General features: G+C 38.5%; 1 pseudogene; it reads left to right on the top strand.

The window, feature by feature from the left end:
- The first annotated feature begins 15108 nt into the window (after nucleotides 1–15108).
- LOC110306907 (SNW domain-containing protein 1 pseudogene) lies at nucleotides 15109–16916 on the top strand (annotated as a pseudogene).
- Nucleotides 16917–18406: the final 1490 nt, after the last annotated feature.

Raw genomic sequence — 18406 nt, 5'->3', positions numbered from 1 at the left:
AGCTAACACATCTTTTTGAGCCATACAACTAGAGTCTATATTTCATGAGATCACAAGATACAGGGAGGTAGCCTTTGTTCTCTGTCTTAAGATTTCATTGCTGAGAAGAGACACCATGACCAAGACAAATCTTATAAAGGACAACACTTAATTGGGGCTGGCTTACATTTTTCAGAGGTTCAGTCCATTATCATCAATGGTGGGAATCATAGTATCATCCAGGCAGATGTGGGGCTGAAGAAAGAACTGAGAGTTCTGCACCTTGACCTGAAGTCAGTCAAAAGGAGACCTCAAAACCTATCCCCACAATGACACACTTCCTCCAACAAGGCCACACCTCCTAATAGTGCCAGTTTCCATGGGTCAAGCATATACAAACACCACATTCTCTTCCTGTGCCTTCCTATTAACTATGATAGAAATCCTCTTGGCTCAACAATAGCATCAATTTCATACTCCACATGTTAAAAACTTATAATTGGCTGGGTATATGGTTCATTAGTTAGAGTATTTACTGTGTAATCATGAGGACCTGAACTGAGTTCAGATATGAGCACCTACAAAACAAGCCAACCATCAGTCAACTGTCTTGCACAAGCCTCTAACAACAGTTCCCAGTGGGCAGAGACAGGAGAATCTGAAGTCTGATGGTTTTAAGCCTACCACATTAAAAAAAGGACCCCAAACCCCAGGCTGGGGGAAAAAAACTCCCACCTTAAAGGAATAAGAAGAGAATGATAGAAGATACCCAACCCCTTATTCTTGCTATACTGACACAAACACACATAGATATGTACAAATTTAAAAATAATAAAAACACTTTTTAAAGTTTAGACCTGTTAGAAACTAGAACGTTTATTCTTTTTTTCAAAGATCTAGCTTTAGATGCTAATGTTATTGGTTATTAACTATCTGACATTGGATGAGTTTCCCAGGATTTCCAAATCTTCATTTCTTCATTAACCAAATAAAAAGTAAATTAAGTGCACGGAATCATTTTCAAGATGGAATGATAATACATGGAAATTGATTTTAAAGAATTATACAGATGTAATTTATTAAATGCATATTAAAATATGTAACTATATGAACACATTCATATTATCATTGAATATTAAGACATAAAAATCTGAAAGAAACCTGAGACTTGAACAGGATCAACATACACCTAGAAAGAGCATAAGCTCAAGGTCTGTAGAGCTCAATTTGAAAAGGTATAGAAGGTAAACGCTGGCATCAGCAGGCCCTGGTGGAGGGATCTCTTACTGAAGGGTTCTATGAACCTTGCCACTACAACATGAGCAAGCAGACTTCTCAAAAACGCTCTTCTAAGGAATTCACAATTACTTATTAATAGAATGTGTGCTGTGACAGCTTCTCTCCACACAAATCCAAAGTCATATTCTCTGGAGCTTCAGATCTAATTGCTGTGTTTTGAATTCTTGTCATTTTAATTGAATCCTGGAAAGTACATACTTACCTGGCTGGTTCTGAGCTATGGATGTTGCTTCATGGTTGAGGGTTTTCACAGAAAAGACTGCTTCTCCATGACTTTGTTCATCTGCATTCTAGCACTCAGGATATAATAGAAATTATTTCCTTTTCTTTTTCGTTTTTATGTAAAATATTTTTGTAAATCATGTATTTTCCTTTTAGATTAATTAATTCTATTAAATGCGTATGAGGGTTTTGTTTGCATGTATATGTGTTCCATGTACATGTCTGGTACACTGAGAGATGAAGGAGAACATCAGAGCCCCTGGAACTGGAGTGATAGATGTGTGCTGGGAACCAAACCTAGATCCTCTACAAGAGCAACAAGTGCTTTTAACCACTAAGCCATCTCTCCATTCCTCCAAAATATGCATTTTCTATGAAAAACGGGTTATTCTTTCTAAAGCCTTACTACTTAGCTCAGCTCATGGCTCATAAGCATCAGAAGTATCTTCAGATATGCTAGAGATGCAGAATCTCAGGTTCACTGTAAACTTTGCTCATGAAAAAAAGAGATGGTATCTCAAGGGTAGCAAGATGGATAGGTGGACAGAGGCACTTGTATGAAGATCAGTACCTGGTTCCCATAATCTAACGGGAGAAAAACCAGCTCCTTAGCATTGTCACCTGCTATACATGGGCTCATGATGGTACTTACACACCCAGACTCATACAAACATAACAGATAAGAAGAATTTTAAAAGATGGTACCTCAATTCTGAAAGAGGTATAAGAAGTAATTAGAAAAGAGCCCCCTGCAGTAGAGTGGGGCTTACCTAGAGGACAGGAAAGGACACAGAGCAGCAACCCTGGGACTCAATACCCAACCCAAGATTTGTGATGGCCAAGAGGAAAGACAGTAATCATGGGTTCAGACACTTCCCTTAGCTTACAAAGCAGGCCTTTCAAGGTCTGGAAGATGTGATGAGAGGGAACATCACTGATGGACATTCATGCTAGCTTTAGAAATGAATCAATATTCAAAGTGGTGATTTCTCAAGTATTTTAAGTAGAATATGCTAAAAACATAACCATAGAGGTAAACAGTAAAAAAAATTTACATTCTTCAAGCCACCCCAACTTCACCACAAATTTTGTGATTGATAATTAGAAGCACTCTTGATCCTGAAGCTTTCAACTGTAAAATATATATGCCTATTTGTGTGTGTGTTATGTATATATATATGTGTGTGTATCTATAAAAGACTCTTTAAATTTCAGGTTAGTGTATACAAATAAAAATATAGCAAAAACAACTGCATACACCTAATTAAATATAATTATGTGTATATATCATAGTCTATGTGTTGCATGCTATAATTAAGCAAAAGTCAAACTATAAAGAACTCTCTTGCTTAAAGTCACTGATTACAGCACAAAATCAATACAATAGATGCCTTTGACTTTGAAGAAATCATTTCAGTCTTCCCTAACTTATTGTCCCTAGTTGTCTGAAATTGATCATTGGTTCCTATCTTGCCTGAATTAATTAACATAAGTTACTGACACAATGAATTCATTTTGTGACCAACAGACTAATAAGGAGTTCTTTGTTCTGATTCATGAAAAACAGTATTGGGCCAGAAATGGCTCAGTGGTCAAGAGCATTGACAGCCGTTTTGAGGAGTAGTGTTTGCTCTCCAGAATCCAGACTGGGGTACTAACAACTGCCTGTAACTCCAGCTCCAGAGGATCTGACACCCTCTACTGGATTTCATGGACACCTATGCAACATGGCACATATTCACACAGACATACATGCATATACATAAATAAAAACAAATTCTAAAACAGTTTCTACATTTGCGGGGACAATCACTGTGAGTTCAAGATCAGCCTAGTCTATAGGGTAAGTTCCAGGGCAGCTAGAACTACATGGTGAGACTTAGTCTTTAAAAAAAAAGATTTTTTAAGTCTTACAAAAACATAAAAAATTAAATACAGTGTCAAAGCATAACAGAGACACTGAAAAGGATAAAATTATATAAATTAAATTCTCATAAAACTGAAATAGCTGATCACATTTAATTCTGTTTTTGTAGTCAAATAATTAATGTGCAAACTGACCAAAAAGGTTTTTTATCATTGGATGCTAAAATTATAATTAAATGCAGCCTTTTATATTATTTGAGGAAACTTTTAAATCTCTCTCCACCTCAAGCCCCCTGTATGTATATGTGTAACAACAAAGATAAAGAAGCCATGAATTTGAAAAAGTGCAAGACGAAGGATTTGCAGGAAAGAAAAGAAAGAGGGAAATGGTGTAATTATATTAATCAAAAAAACCATTAAAACATTTTTTAAGTTGTAAAGGTGCTTCTTCATTATTTTGAAAAATAAAAACACACAGGTTAAGGAACATGTACAGCTCACAACCAAATTTTATTTTGCTTAAGTATTATTTTGATGGTACCTTTGATTTATGTTTACCGAACCAGTCCTACAGAGAATGCTGGAATCAATATTTTAGGCTGAAGAGAGAAATGAACATATCCACAATGGTACAGAAGGAAGACACATGAAGATATAATCACTGAATCACAAAATAGGCCTGAGAACACAAATGCCAATCAACATACACCTTTCAATAATAATTTTAAATATCAATGACCTCCTCAGTTACTCAGTGAAAAGAAATAGGTTAGTTGAATGGATTAAGAAACAAATATCCCTGGATGGTCCATCCAGAGACTGCCCCACTTGGGGATCCATCCCATAAACAACCACCAAAATCAGACACTATGGCAGATGCCAACAAGAGCTTGCTGACAGGAGCCTGATATAGCTGTCTCCTGAGGGCCTCTGCCAGTGCCTGGCAAATACAGAAGTGGATGCTCACAATCATCCATTGGACCGAGCACAAGGTCCCCAATGAAGGAGCTAGAGAAAGTACTCAAGAAGCTGAAGGAGTCTGAAGCCCCATAGGAGGAACATCAATATGAACTAACCAGTACCCCCAGAGCTCCTTGGAACTAAATCACCAATCAAAGAAAATACATGGTGGAACCTGTGGTTCTAGTTGTATATGTGGCAGAGGATAGTCTAATGGATCATCAATGGGAGAAGAGGCCCTTGATCCTGTGAAGGTTCTATGCCCCAGTATAGGAGAATGCCAGGACTGGGAATAGGTGTGGATGGGTTGGGGAGCAACTGGAGGGGGAGAGGATAGGGGATTTTCAGAGGGGAAACTAGGAAAGGGGATAACATTTGAAATGTAAATAAAGAAAATATCTAATAAAAATAATTTAAAAAAAGAAAGAAACAAAATTCAAGGAGCTCATCTTAATGTCAGAGATAGACATATTTAACTGAGAATTAAAGAACAGAAAAAGAATTTTAAGCAAATGGAGGTAGGAAACAAGCAGTTATTGCTGCCCTAATATCTGACAGAAAGACCAAACTAAAATTAATCAGAAGAGAAAAAAAGGAACTCTCCACTGAGAAGAATAATCCTTTAAACCAAACCATCAACTCTATGTATTTAAGTATAGCTGGATGTGGCGTTCTTTCCTATTAGGAAAGATTATGAATGGGGGGAAGTATCCCTAAACCCAACCCTGTTGTATCCCTGAAAATCACCCTTTACTTCTATATTGCCCCAAAAGTTGCTATGACAGCTTGATATCAGAACCAGAATTGCTAAGGGGAGAAAGAGATTCAAAAGCAAATGCAGACATCTTGCCTAGTCGGCAGCCCAGAGAAGTTTGGCACTCTTGTAAGTAACCACACCCAGAAATTAGATTCCTACCCTTTTGGGATATTAGTCTCACAAGATAATCACATTTACAGCAAGTCTGGTGATGGCAACCAAGAAACATCAGGTAGAGAGGTAATGACAGTTAGTTATTTTTCAACTTGACACAAGCGAATTAACTGAGAAAATGCTCAGTCAGATTACCTGTAGGCAAATCTGTAGGATTTTGTTGGTTAGTTTGTTTGTTTGTTTGTTTGTTTGTTTGTTTGTTTTTATTAATGCTTGATGAGGCAGGGCCCAGTCCACGGTGGATCCTGGGAAAGTGGTTCTGGAGTATACATAATTTTTAAAAAGCAAACTGAGCAAGCCATAGGGAGAACACTAAAGAACAGCATTCCTCAATGGCTTCTGCTTCAGTTTCTACATCCAGGACCTGCCTTGGCTTTCCTTGGTTACCTGAACTGCTACCTAAAAATATAAGGTGAAATACACCCTTTCCTCCCCAAGTTGCTTTTGGTCCTGGTCTTTATCACAGCAATAAAAACCTAACTAGGACAGAGGCTGACAGGGAAAGTATGAGCTAGTCTCCAAGAAGTCCATCAAGAAAGGCCAGAACCCTGCACATAGCCTTTGACTCAGGGCTATATAGAGGAGCTGGAACTTAAGAAGACATTATAGTGGAAAAGACCTAACACAAGTCTCAAACTTCCTTTAATTATAGCTCTCAAAGATGATGGTGATGCTGGAACTTTTAAAAATATCTCCAAGTAAACAAGACAAGAGTCTTGCACTCTCTGTTCCTCTATAGCAGGGATATGTTCTTGGAATGTGCTGTTGTGCCCTTTCCAGGGATAGTAAACAAGAGTAAGTTTGCTTCAAATTGCATATTGTTGTTTACTTTTGTTAGATGGTGTTTCCAAGCATGGGTTGTCCTTGTGACTGTATATAACTTGAACTCAAGAGAACTTAAAATGACTGAGAATATAAATTGTCTAATACTCTAAATAAGGTTGGCTATTCATGAGAATTTAGTGAACCTCATTTTTGGGCTCCACTCTCCCAGGTTCATACCACCAACTAGGGTGGTACTATGGTGAGAAAAAGTGGATGAAGCTGGTTTATGAAGGAGGTTCTAGAAGGTCCACACAACATTACATGATGGCAAACATGACTAGAGACCAAGTAATTCTGGAGTTCTAAATGGGTGTTGAAGTTTGGTCTTGCTGTCTATTATTATCCTAAGTGTGGTCCCCCAAGCCCTGGAGTCAGCTTGTTGATTGAAATGACACCGTGCCCCCAAGTTATTTTCTGATTGATAAATAAAAATGCTAACAGACAACAGCTAAGCATAAGAAACATGGGTTGGGTTTAGGATTCTCAGGCTTGGGGTCAGAAGAGAACCATGATGGGGAGAAGTAGGTGAATGGAGGAGAAACCACCATGGGTTAGGGGAGGTTTCAAGAGAACATGGCCCCAAGGGCTGCCAATTGGAGTTAAGAGCAGCCCAGATGAAACCTAGTAATAACTCAGGATTAGGGATAGGAAAGTAGATTCTAATAACATACAGGGTAGATATCTGCCCAGCTCTTGTGCTATTTAAGGTTTATTGTAAATATAAAGATTGTATGTATCTTTTATCTGGAAACTGAATAGTCAAAGGCAGGGTAGAAACCCTGGGTCAGGATTAAAAATTTTTACAACAAATGGGCCCAAAGGTGGAGCCACAAGAAGGAAGTCAAGTGGCCTAAAATGTATACCCAATCAGCTAGTGACAAACCTAGAGTTGTGCTTGAACTCCGAATAAAGACTGTAAAAAAATAATCCATTTTTCTTCCCAGTCTCTGGTCCTGAAATGAGACTATTTATTAATACATGCCTAAGCCATAAGCTTTGGTTCATTCCCTGGCTAGCTCATAATTTATTTAACCCTTTCAAACTATTCTTTTTCTACCACTTGGGTAGTTACCTCTCCTTCAGTCCAAGCCTGCTTCATTCTTCACATCTCCCTCAGTTTCTCTCTCAGCATCCTCTCTCAGAATCTCTCTGAGCATCTTGCTTGAATCTTTCATTGTCTATCCCTGCATCTCCTTTTATTCTCTATTTCCTCTTTCTTCCTGTCAGAGTCCCACCTCCTATTTCCTGCCTCAGCTCATCAGCCATCAACTTTTTTATTGACAGGTGTTGCTTATAAGAGATTCTCTCTACACTTTCCCCTTTTAGTCCAATAAAATGCTCTTTCCCTTACATCAATAAATTATATACAATATTCACAATTATGATAAACATCAGGTAAGAATTATATTCCCTACATCCAGTCCACTTATATTTGAAAAAAAAAAGAGCCTTTTATTAGACTAAAAGGGGGAATTGTAGAGAGAATATCTTATGTCTGTATGGATGTGTCACCTACCAATAATAAATCTAATGGCCTATGGCTTAGGCAAGAAATAAGAGGTGGAACATCTGGGTGGCAGAAAAGATACCGAGGTAGAGCCAGGCATGGAAAGATTTGCTCAGGAGGTAACCAGAATGTAGATAGAATAAATGGGCTATATTAAGTTATGATCTAGTCAGAGAAGAGCCTTGCTATATGGCCAAATTATTTGTAAATGTATTTTGAGCCTGTGTCCTATTTCTGGAAACATGGGGCTGGGAGATAGAACCAGACCTAACTTCTACAAAAGGCAGGTGGTCTTTGTTACATGAAGAAGACTTTAGAGGATACTGAGATGGAAAACACATGGGGGTCAGAATGTGGAGAAAACAAACTTGTTTTGACACTAAGCATGTGTTATATCTGCCCAAACTCAATGACTGCAGTGATGCTGAGAAATGTAGTAATATTGTTAATCACTCATTATGTGCCATATGATAAGCAATGTGCTCAGCACTATGGACATGCCTGTTACCAGAAGAGGGTCTCAGGTATTGCAAAACATGAGGATTTTAATGTCTCAGTGACTTAAACCAGGCAGGCAACACGAGTGAAAGTTCAGATTTATTAAAACTAAGAGAAGACTCATAGAATACATCTTACAAAATGGAACAACCAAGCAACCACATAACTTGAGCACTTTCACTGAGTTTAGGCAAATGGAAGAAGCTGTATATTGGAGGGTATGGGTGGTGTTGAGGTGGATTCTTAACCTGATTAACAGACAAACTGTTACATGACTCTCAATACATCTCATAATTTTAAGCATATACATGCTCCCATCAGGCATGTACAGGAAATGCTAAATAGGGATTTCTCCTCACAGGTCTACTAGGACAAATTCACCTTTTGCTGCACCCAATTCTACTTTAAGCAGGCTTTGTTTATTTCTCCTTCTCCCAGGAAGTGGCTGACTCCAGATTACCAGCCCATGGGGAGAAACTAGGTGTGGTCCTGCCTAGACAATAGGCACATTTTTCTAAGAGCAGTTGTCTGAGCTCTCTGGGCCCCCTTACATTGGTCTACCTTACACAAACACAGTCTGTAGCCTATGAGCTTGAGTTGCCTGAGTAAGCTGGTCACTAGATAATAGGTCTTTTCTTACACGTCATTGAAACTATTATAATGGAAGAGAGAAGATATTAAAACTTTAAGTTAGAAGATTTAAAAATGATATTTCTGCCGGGCGTGGTGGTGCACGCCTTTAATCCCAGCACTTGGGAGGCAGAGGCAGGCGGATTTCTGAGTTCGAGGCCAGCCTGGTCTACAAAGTGAGTTCCAGGACAGCCAGAGCTATACAGAGAAACCCTGTCTTGAAAAACCAAAAAAAAAAAAAAATGATATTTCTGAGGAAATTGTATTAATCTAAGAAGAAGTAATAGAGAAACATCAGCAATTCTTTTTTAATATTTTAAGTATAAATTAAAACTTCATTTTATATTTTATTTATATATTACACGTGTACATGTTCATTATGAAGTAATTACTATAATTACATTGATACATTACTAGAAGCATTACTGTACAATGGCTAATACAAATAAGGCTCTCCTTTCAAAAAGTTTATTTTTATGAAATATGAAATTTTTCTGAAATATGAAAATTCTCCTGGTAGAAGGGGAAATAAACAAGGCCTACTTAAAACAGAATTGGGTGCAAGGGCAGTGAAGGTGACTTCACCCTTTCACACCTCACTGCAGGGTTCTTAATTGTCATTGTCCTCATATGACAGCAGTTAGTTAATATTTCACAAAACGTTAGCAACCTAAGAGGAAAAGAGGAAGGAAAGGCTTCCAGAGTCTGTTTCTCCATGAATATTCTTCCATCCATATGTAGTGCTAATAATATGCATTTCTAAAACAGGAATATGGATCTGTATTACTTATGACATCAGGTTTTTGAGAATGTACCCTTCCTATGAAGCTCTGGATAAGAACTGGACTCAAATTTACCTTCTAATGATATATGAGCCAGTCTAGGGAGCTTTGCAAACAAGTACCTAGGACACAAATTACACAGATTAACAACAGTCACTTGTTTGTGAACCAAAAGGGGGGAAAATGAGTAATTTGTGTATTTTGGTGTATTATGGGAAATTACAGTTTTCAACATCTATAATTTTCTTCATGAATGAAGCTTCAAATGCATCAGAGGGGAATCCCTGAGTGCTTGCTAATGCTGTGGGCAATGACCACAGTTGCTTCAGGTCACTCACACAATCAATCACTCATGGTCACTCAATGTCTTTCACATTGATTCCAAACAAAGGCATTAACCAGGCTTATTGTTCTCAAAGGTTAAAATACCCACAAAAGCATTTACATCATTGCCCAAGTATGCCTAGGTCATAGGAAGAAGCCCAAGAACATGACCAAAAAGAGACTCCTAATGCAACTAACCAAATGAGGAAAAATTCAGACAGTAGTCCTGTCCTGGGTCTCTGCCCCAGATATATACTTCTACAAAAATATATACTTTTACCAGAAAGGATTTTTTAGTATAGTCTTCCCTAAGATACGATCTAAAACAGTGAGCTGCTTCAGAAAAGCTTTGGGAATTCTGAGACCTGCATTCCCAAATAGTTCTAAAGGAACATCAACACTCTAAAGCTTCCGAGAATTCCTGCAGCTCTGCTTAACATTTCCCAACCCACCCAAACATTTTGCACGTTTTGTAACCCAACACCTCTTACCATCTGTGGAGTCTGCTCCAAGAAGCAAGACACTGGTGATTTTCAAGATATACTTTGCAGAATCCTCTCAGGGATTTCCAGGAAGGCAGAGAAAAGAGTACAGAGACACTGAGGGAGCAGGAGAGGTCAACAATCCACAGCTCCACTTCAAGTCCTACTTTCCAGAGTTGACATGTAGCATCGTTTTGAATTAAGAAATCTATGTCCCAAAATTATCTTGTGTTTATAAAGTTCTTTCACTAGAAATGAGATATTTGTAGTCTGACATTTATAGGTCGACATGTTGTACATGTTACAGGATTGCATGGAAGGGCTCAGCAGTATTCATAGGGTAGTTTCTTGCTAGGGACTGAATTACTGTGAATGAGTACTTTCCAATCCTTGCTGGGCTTTCTAAGAGACAGAATTAATTGTGCTATTAATTCAGGCTTGGCTTGGTGACTTGCTTTGACTAAAGGGATGTCGTATGAATTTGTGGTTTATTTATGTCCTCACGGCTTCTCCACAATGAGAACAGTAAGCCTCACACCATGGGTGCTCATCGGGCATTAGAAGCACATGAAGGCCAAATGGGACCAATAAAACTACAACCCATGGCTAAGGTTTGGAAGGTTGTTTGTGGGCATAGTAAAGGCTGACAGGAGCAATTTAAATCGAGTGCCTTTAATATTACTCTCATATAAAAATAATAAGATCCAACAAAGAGGATGCTGAACTTTCTGCTACCTTTGCAATTAACTTGAATAACTTTCAAAAATGCAATAATGCTTATTCCTCTGTATACTCAGGTACCATTCTCCTTTGTCTAATGGTAAATCTTTGCTTGAGTCACAGAATAATAATAATGCCAATAATGCATTGAATATAAATTTCCATCAAGGGATTCAGTGAATTTTCCTTTGTCCATGAACCCAAATGCTGTTTTGGGAGTTAGAATTTAATATAAAAGATTAATATTTGTTATCTGTGCCTATAATTGTTTTCAGAGTCCTTAATTGGGTCAAATTTAAAAGTCAGCTATGTCTAATCAAGCTGTAATTCAAACAAGAGACTTTCAAACAAACACACATGAGAACTCAAAGGAAAAAGAAAGGTATCCCTTCTCCCAAAATGGTAAAACTGCATCTGCAAATGCAGATACACAGATTGACGCTTCTGAGGTTTATGAGACAGTTACACAAAAGGAGGTTTCATTGTAAGTGGAAAGACTGGAATCATTATAGTAAAAGGAAATTTTTTTTTTCTAAGCAGCTTAGAAAAATAGTTCTCTACCAAGTTATCACCACTAGTATAGGACAAGAGTTCTTAGTGGTTTGGGAGAGGAGTTGGCAGTTAAGACACCTGCTGCTCTTGCACATGGGATTTGGTTCCTGTAACATGGCAGATCACAAACATCCATAACTCTAGTTCCAGGGAGTCTGGTGCCATCTTCTGGCTTCTGCAGACACTGCATTCACATGATGCACATGCATACATGCAGGCAAAATGCCATATGCATAAAAGAAAGGAAATCTTTTAAATACTTTAGAGTTTTAAAAATAGAGTTAACAACAGAAGGTTTGTAAAAGTAGTCTGTCTTTTTCTTTTTAATTTCAATTTTGTTTTTATGTGTATTGGATGTTTTGTCACATGTGTATTAATGCTCTCAAAGGTCAGAAGAGAGCATCAAATCCCCCGAAATTGAAATTATAGATGTTGTGGGACATCATGTAGGTGCTGAGAATCAAGCCCTAAGTCCCCTGGAGGAGCAGCAATGGATGAGCCATCTCTCCAACCCCAAGTAATTTGTCTTTATAGAATTAAACATGCAGGGATAGGAGAGATGACTCAGTGGTTAAGAACATTGACTACTCTTCCAAAGGACCTGAGTTGAATTCCCAACACCCACATGGCAGCTCACAAATTGTTTGTAACTCCATGATCAAATACCCTATACAGATATGCATATAGACCAATGTACATAAAATAATAATAAATAAATTATTTTTTCAAAAATATTAAACATGCATAACAAAGAACCATATAGGTAAGAGGAAAATAACACAAAAACAAAACAAACAAACAACACACACAGCTGAGGCAAGAGTCACACTTCCTAAGAAGTGGATGTGAAGAGCTATGAGGATTAAAGGCATTGATTTTTTATAATGGATGAAAATTGGATGCAGAATTTATTACAGAATTTCCCTGACTCAATGCTATTTATTAAGCACCAAGTAAAAGGCTGTAAAGCACAAGTGACATGCTGTCTCTGAGGCTCAGCAGCCTGCACAAAACATGCTTAGCCCATTTTACAGACAGGACAAACACTCCAAGAGTGTTCTCTCAACTATTAACTATCTACAAAGTAAATAGATACTTACTCGGATTGAGAGAGATAAAATATAAATTAAAATCAGAAATGAGAAGGAACCATGTAGGTGATGTGACGGAATTAAGAGGGCGATGGCAGAATAGTTTGAAAGCACTTTATACTGAGTCAGATAAACTAAAAGAAATGACTATAAATGATGCCTAAATTTCTAGAAACATACCACCCAACACAACTTATACCTGATAAAACAGAAAGTCTAAGCAGTCCTGTAAGTACAAGGAAGATGGTGACATATTTAAAAAACAAAACAAAACATCCCAACAAAGAAAAGCCCAGAACCAAATGACTTCATCAGAAAATTCCACAAAATATTTAAAGAATAATTAAAGGCAATTCTTCTCAAAATTTTCAAAAAAAATGAAAATAAGGGGACACTTCTTTGATGGATTTGATAGTGCCTCCTAAAGGATTGTGTGCTGGAAGCTTGGGGGTTACTGAGAAGTGATCAGATCTTTAAGAAATGGGGGCTAGTGAGAAGTGACTGGGTCATGATCACACTGAGCCAGCAGCATTAATCGTGGTCCCACAGAGTGTGTTGAGTCTAAGTAGATATTGTAGATGATGGGGTGTATGAAAGGCCCCTCTGAGCTCCTTGAATTCTACCTTTGCTGTGGGGTATCTTCTGTTGTGTTGTATCATAACCATGTAATACTCAGTAAATTTGACTACCCAAACTTGGATATTCAGGCTCCAACTATTATTTATCAAAATATAAATCTCTTCTAACACAAAGCTTCTGTCTAGGATCCTGTTACCATAACAGAAAATAAGCTAAGACAACTCCCAAACTCATTTTATGAGACAGTATAATCTAGATATACGTGACAGGCAAACACACTGCAAGAAAACAAAACCATAAACCTGTATCCCTGATGAACATACAGCAGAAATAATCAACAAAATACCAACAAACTTAATTGAGCATGACATTAAAAGGGTTATGCCTCATGACAAAGTGTAATTTATTCCCATAGTACAAATATGGTTCAACACACAAATATTAATGATGTAGTATTAACTAAATGAAAGACCAGGAAACCACATTATAATCTGAACTGATGCAGAATGTTTTTTTTTCCAAATTCAACATCTAGTCATAATGAAAACACTCAACAAACTAAAAACAGGATACTACATCAGCATAATAAAGACTATATATAGGGATGGGGCAGAGCCAATACCATAGTCAATGGGAAAAGGCTCATGTGTTTTCAAACAAGAACAAGAACAGAACAGGAAAGCCTGGTCTTCCTACTCCTACGTGACTAGCATGGAATTCCAAGCCAGAATGTTAAGCAAGAAAAAGAGGGGGAGGCGGGCCAAAAAAAGATTCCAAATAAAGAAAGAAGTAAAATTACCACTGTGCCTGGATAATATTACATGACATTATCCTTAGAAACTCCTAAACATTCTATACATGCCAAAAAGAAAAACCCTATTATAACTAATAAAAAAAAAAGTATCAAAGTTGAAAGAAACAAACAAAACATTCTAACTGTATGACTGACAAGGATAAGCAAACTAAACAGGAAATTAAGAAAAGCAGTATCACTTATAGTAGTGCCCAGTCAGATACTTAGGAGTGAACTTAAGGAGGTGAAAGATATGAACTCTGAAAACCGTGGACACAGATGAGACAGAAGCAGCAAGCAAACCTGTTGGAAACTATATTTGTTTATTATGTCCATACTTGTGAAGAAGTAATCAAATTAAATGTAATACCTATCAAAATCACAGTTATTTTTATAGAAACAGAAAAAATTCTGAAATTCATAAGGAACCACCAAAAAACTCCCAAGTATATAAATTTACACTGAAAAAGAATAGAGGTCTCACACTTCCTAATGTTGAATAGTTTTAGAACAGTAATCTAAACAGTGTGGTACTGGCACAAGTGTGTGTGTACAGAAAAATGTAACAGACCACACAAATTAATCCTGGAGCCTAGCTCAGATAATCTTCAGTGAGTATTCCAAAACCATGAAATGTGGAAACTCAATGGCAACTCAAAAGGGAACTGCACATGTGAAGGAATAGAGTTACATTGCATTGCACCATACATAAAGCTTAGCACAAAATGGATTAAAGACCTTGCCAAGGGCTGAAACTATAAAATTCCTGGGCAAAACATAGCCAGAAAGTTTTATGAGATTGGATTTTACAGGATCACACACACACACACACACACACACACATACACACAAATTGTAAGAAACAAAAAGTAAAAAAATAGAGAAATGGGACTGTATGGAACAAGTTTATAGATGAAAGAACATAAACACAGAAGGAAGTGAAGGTTGTCAATCCAATAAGGGGTTAAAACTCAGAATATATAGAAACAATTAAACATCTATATCCAAAGTAATTAAAATCAGAATCTTATTTCTTTTAGACACATTATAAATTGGATGTTCGAAGAAGCGGAAGAAGATGGCCCTCACCAGCTTTTTACCTGCGCCTACTCAGCTGTCTCAGGACCAACTTGAAGCTGAAGAAAGGGCAAGATCTCAGAGATCACTGCAGACCTCTCTGGTCTCCTCTCGAAGGGAGCCTCCCCCATACGGATATAGGAAAGGCTGGATTCCGAGACTGTTAGAGGATTTTGGAGATGGAGGTGCTTTCCCAGAAATCCATGTGGCCCAGTATCCTCTGGATATGGGACGAAAGAAAAAAATGTCGAATGCTCTGGCCATTCAGGTGGATCCTGAAGGGAAAATTAAATATGATGCAATTGCTCAGCAGGGACAGTCCAAAGACAAGGTCATTTACAGCAAATACACGGACCTGGTTCCTAAGGAGGTTATGAATGCAGATGACCCAGACCTGCAACGGCCCGATGAAGAGGCAATTAAAGAGATAACAGAAAAGACAAGAGTTGCCTTGGAGAAATCTGTGTCGCAGAAGGTTGCTGCAGCCATGCCAGTTCGCACAGCTGACAAGCTGGCTCCTGCTCAGTATATCCGCTACACACCATCTCAGCAAGGAGTAGCATTCAATTCTGGAGCTAAACAGAGGGTCATTCGGATGGTGGAAATGCAGAAAGACCCAATGGAGCCTCCAAGATTCAAGATTAATAAGAAAATTCCCCGGGGACCACCGTCTCCTCCTGCACCTGTAATGCACTCTCCTAGTCGGAAGATGACTGTAAAGGAACAGCAAGAGTGGAAGATCCCTCCTTGTATTTCCAACTGGAAGAACGCTAAGGGGTATACGATCCCATTAGATAAGCGGCTGGCTGCTGATGGAAGAGGACTTCAGACTGTCCACATAAATGAAAATTTTGCCAAACTGGCTGAAGCGCTCTACATTGCTGATCGGAAGGCTCGTGAAGCAGTGGAAATGCGAGCCCAGGTAGAGAGAAAGATGGCTCAAAAAGAAAAGGAGAAACATGAAGAGAAACTTAGAGAAATGGCCCAGAAAGCCAGAGAAAGGAGAGCTGGGATCAAAACCCACGTGGAGAAAGAGGATGGAGAGGTCCGTGAGAGAGATGAAATCCGTCATGACAGGCGAAAAGAGAGACAGCATGACCGGAACCTTTCCAGGGCAGCTCCTGATAAGAGGTCAAAACTACAGAGAAATGAAAATCGAGATATCAGTGAAGTCATTGCTCTTGGTGTGCCCAATCCTCGAACTTCCAATGAAGTTCAGTATGACCAAAGGCTCTTCAACCAATCCAAGGGTATGGACAGTGGATTTGCAGGTGGAGAAGATGAAATTTACAATGTTTATGATCAGGCCTGGAGAGGTGGGAAAGATATGGCCCAGAGTATCTACAGGCCCAGTAAAAATCTGGACAAGGACATGTATGGTGATGACCTGGAAACCAGGATAAAGACCAACAGATTTGTTCCTGATAAGGAGTTTTCTGGATCAGACCGCAAACAGAGAGGCCGAGAAGGACCAGTGCAGTTTGAGGAGGATCCTTTTGGTCTGGACAAGTTTTTGGAAGAAGCCAAACAGCACGGTGGTTCTAAAAGACCCTCTGATAACAGTCGCCCCAAGGAACATGAGCATGAAGGCAAGAAGCGGAGGAAAGAGTAGAGGGACCTCTTAAAACTAAATCTGACATATGCAGCAGAGGACTGCCTGGTCTGGCTTCATTGTGAGCAGATGTCCCCACCCCCTCCAGACACTTGAGACTCCAGGGAATAGGGCGTCCTGGTGGGTGGGGGTGGGGACATCTTGGAAAGGGGGGAGAAGGAATGGGATGAGGAATCATCAGAGAGATGACCAGGAGGGAGATAAAGACTGGACTGTTTAAAAAAAAAAAATTAAAGTTAAAAAAAAAATCTCAATGATAGATCCCAGCACTCCTTTTCATTCTGGGATATAGGGGCATTGATTATTCTATTTCAGAGTAGTTTTTTAATATGGAATGGGGTTGTTTGTGCTTCTCCAATCTTGCAGCACTTAGAAAAAACACTGCCCCACACAGAATTGAGATTCCTTCCTTGTGTGTGACACTAATCCAGCTGTAACCTTTTCTGTAAACGTTATGAATAACCTCACCTCAAATGGTGAGTGGGCTAATGTTCACACACTGGAGCTCTGTCAACAGATGCATTTGCCTGTGTGCTCCTCCACCGCGCCATGGGGAACTAAGGTCTTGCTTAGTGCACCTCCTTTCAAATAAAAACATGTAGGAAAAATAAATAAATAAATAAATTGGATGTTCATTAATTTTTATTATTGGTATGTGACTGTGTGTGTGAGAGACAGAGACAGAGAGAATATGTATGAGTGTAGATAGCCATGTATCACATGGCACATGTGGAGGCCAAAGAACAACTTTCAAGAGTCTGTTCTCTCTTTCCATCATGGGTTCTGGGGATAGAACTTAGGTCAATAGACTTGTACAACAAGCATCTTTACCTACTTTGCCACCTCATTGGCCCAAATATTAGAATCTTATAGAAATATTTTCACATCCAGATTCTGAGCAGCATCATTCACAGTAATCATGAGATGGGAGAAAAGCATAAAATTTATCGACATGTGAAGAGTTAAATAAAACAAAATGTGTGTAGTTTGCAACACTACTCAGCCTATAAGAAGATAAGATTCTTTTCCATTTCAGCACAGAGCCATTCTGTGACATGAAATAAGCCAGTCACTGAAAAAGAAATCTGGGTGTTGTGGTTTGAATGGCAAAGTCCCCCCATGGTCTCCAACATTTGAATGCTTGGTCCCCATAAGTGGAGTTGTTTGGGGAGGCTAAGGAGGTGTGGCCTTGCTGGAGGAAGTGCATGACTGGGAAAGAGATTTGAGGTTTTAAAGTCTAGCGCCAGCCTCAGTTCCTCTCTCTGTTTCTTCCTGCTTTTAGTTTAAGAACTCACAGTTTGCTACACTGTTGCAATCACTGTGCCTGCCTATTGTGATACACTCTTACCACAAAGCCATGAACTCCAAACAAACCTTCCTTCTGTAAGTTGCCTCAATCACAGTGTTTTGTCACAACAAAAGACAGTAGCTGACACACTGCTAATGAGTGAGATATCTAAATTAGCCAAATTCATAAGAACAGAAACTCAAATTGTGCCTGCCAAGAATTTATGGGAAAGGATGAAAACTAAGTCATTGTTTAATGAATTGTGTTTTAGTTTTGCAAGGCAGAGAACTGCTAGAAATCATTACACAACGATGTATGTTTAACACTAACAACTCATGTATTAAAATGGCAAAAATGGTGCTTTTGTGCTATGTGGTTTTATGTACATG

Source organism: Mus caroli, unplaced genomic scaffold (assembly GCF_978045245.1).
Source record: "Mus caroli unplaced genomic scaffold, Mus_caroli_1 scaffold_14, whole genome shotgun sequence".
NCBI classification, from domain to species: domain Eukaryota; kingdom Metazoa; phylum Chordata; class Mammalia; order Rodentia; family Muridae; genus Mus; species Mus caroli.
This window is presented reverse-complemented; position numbering and strand designations above follow the sequence as displayed.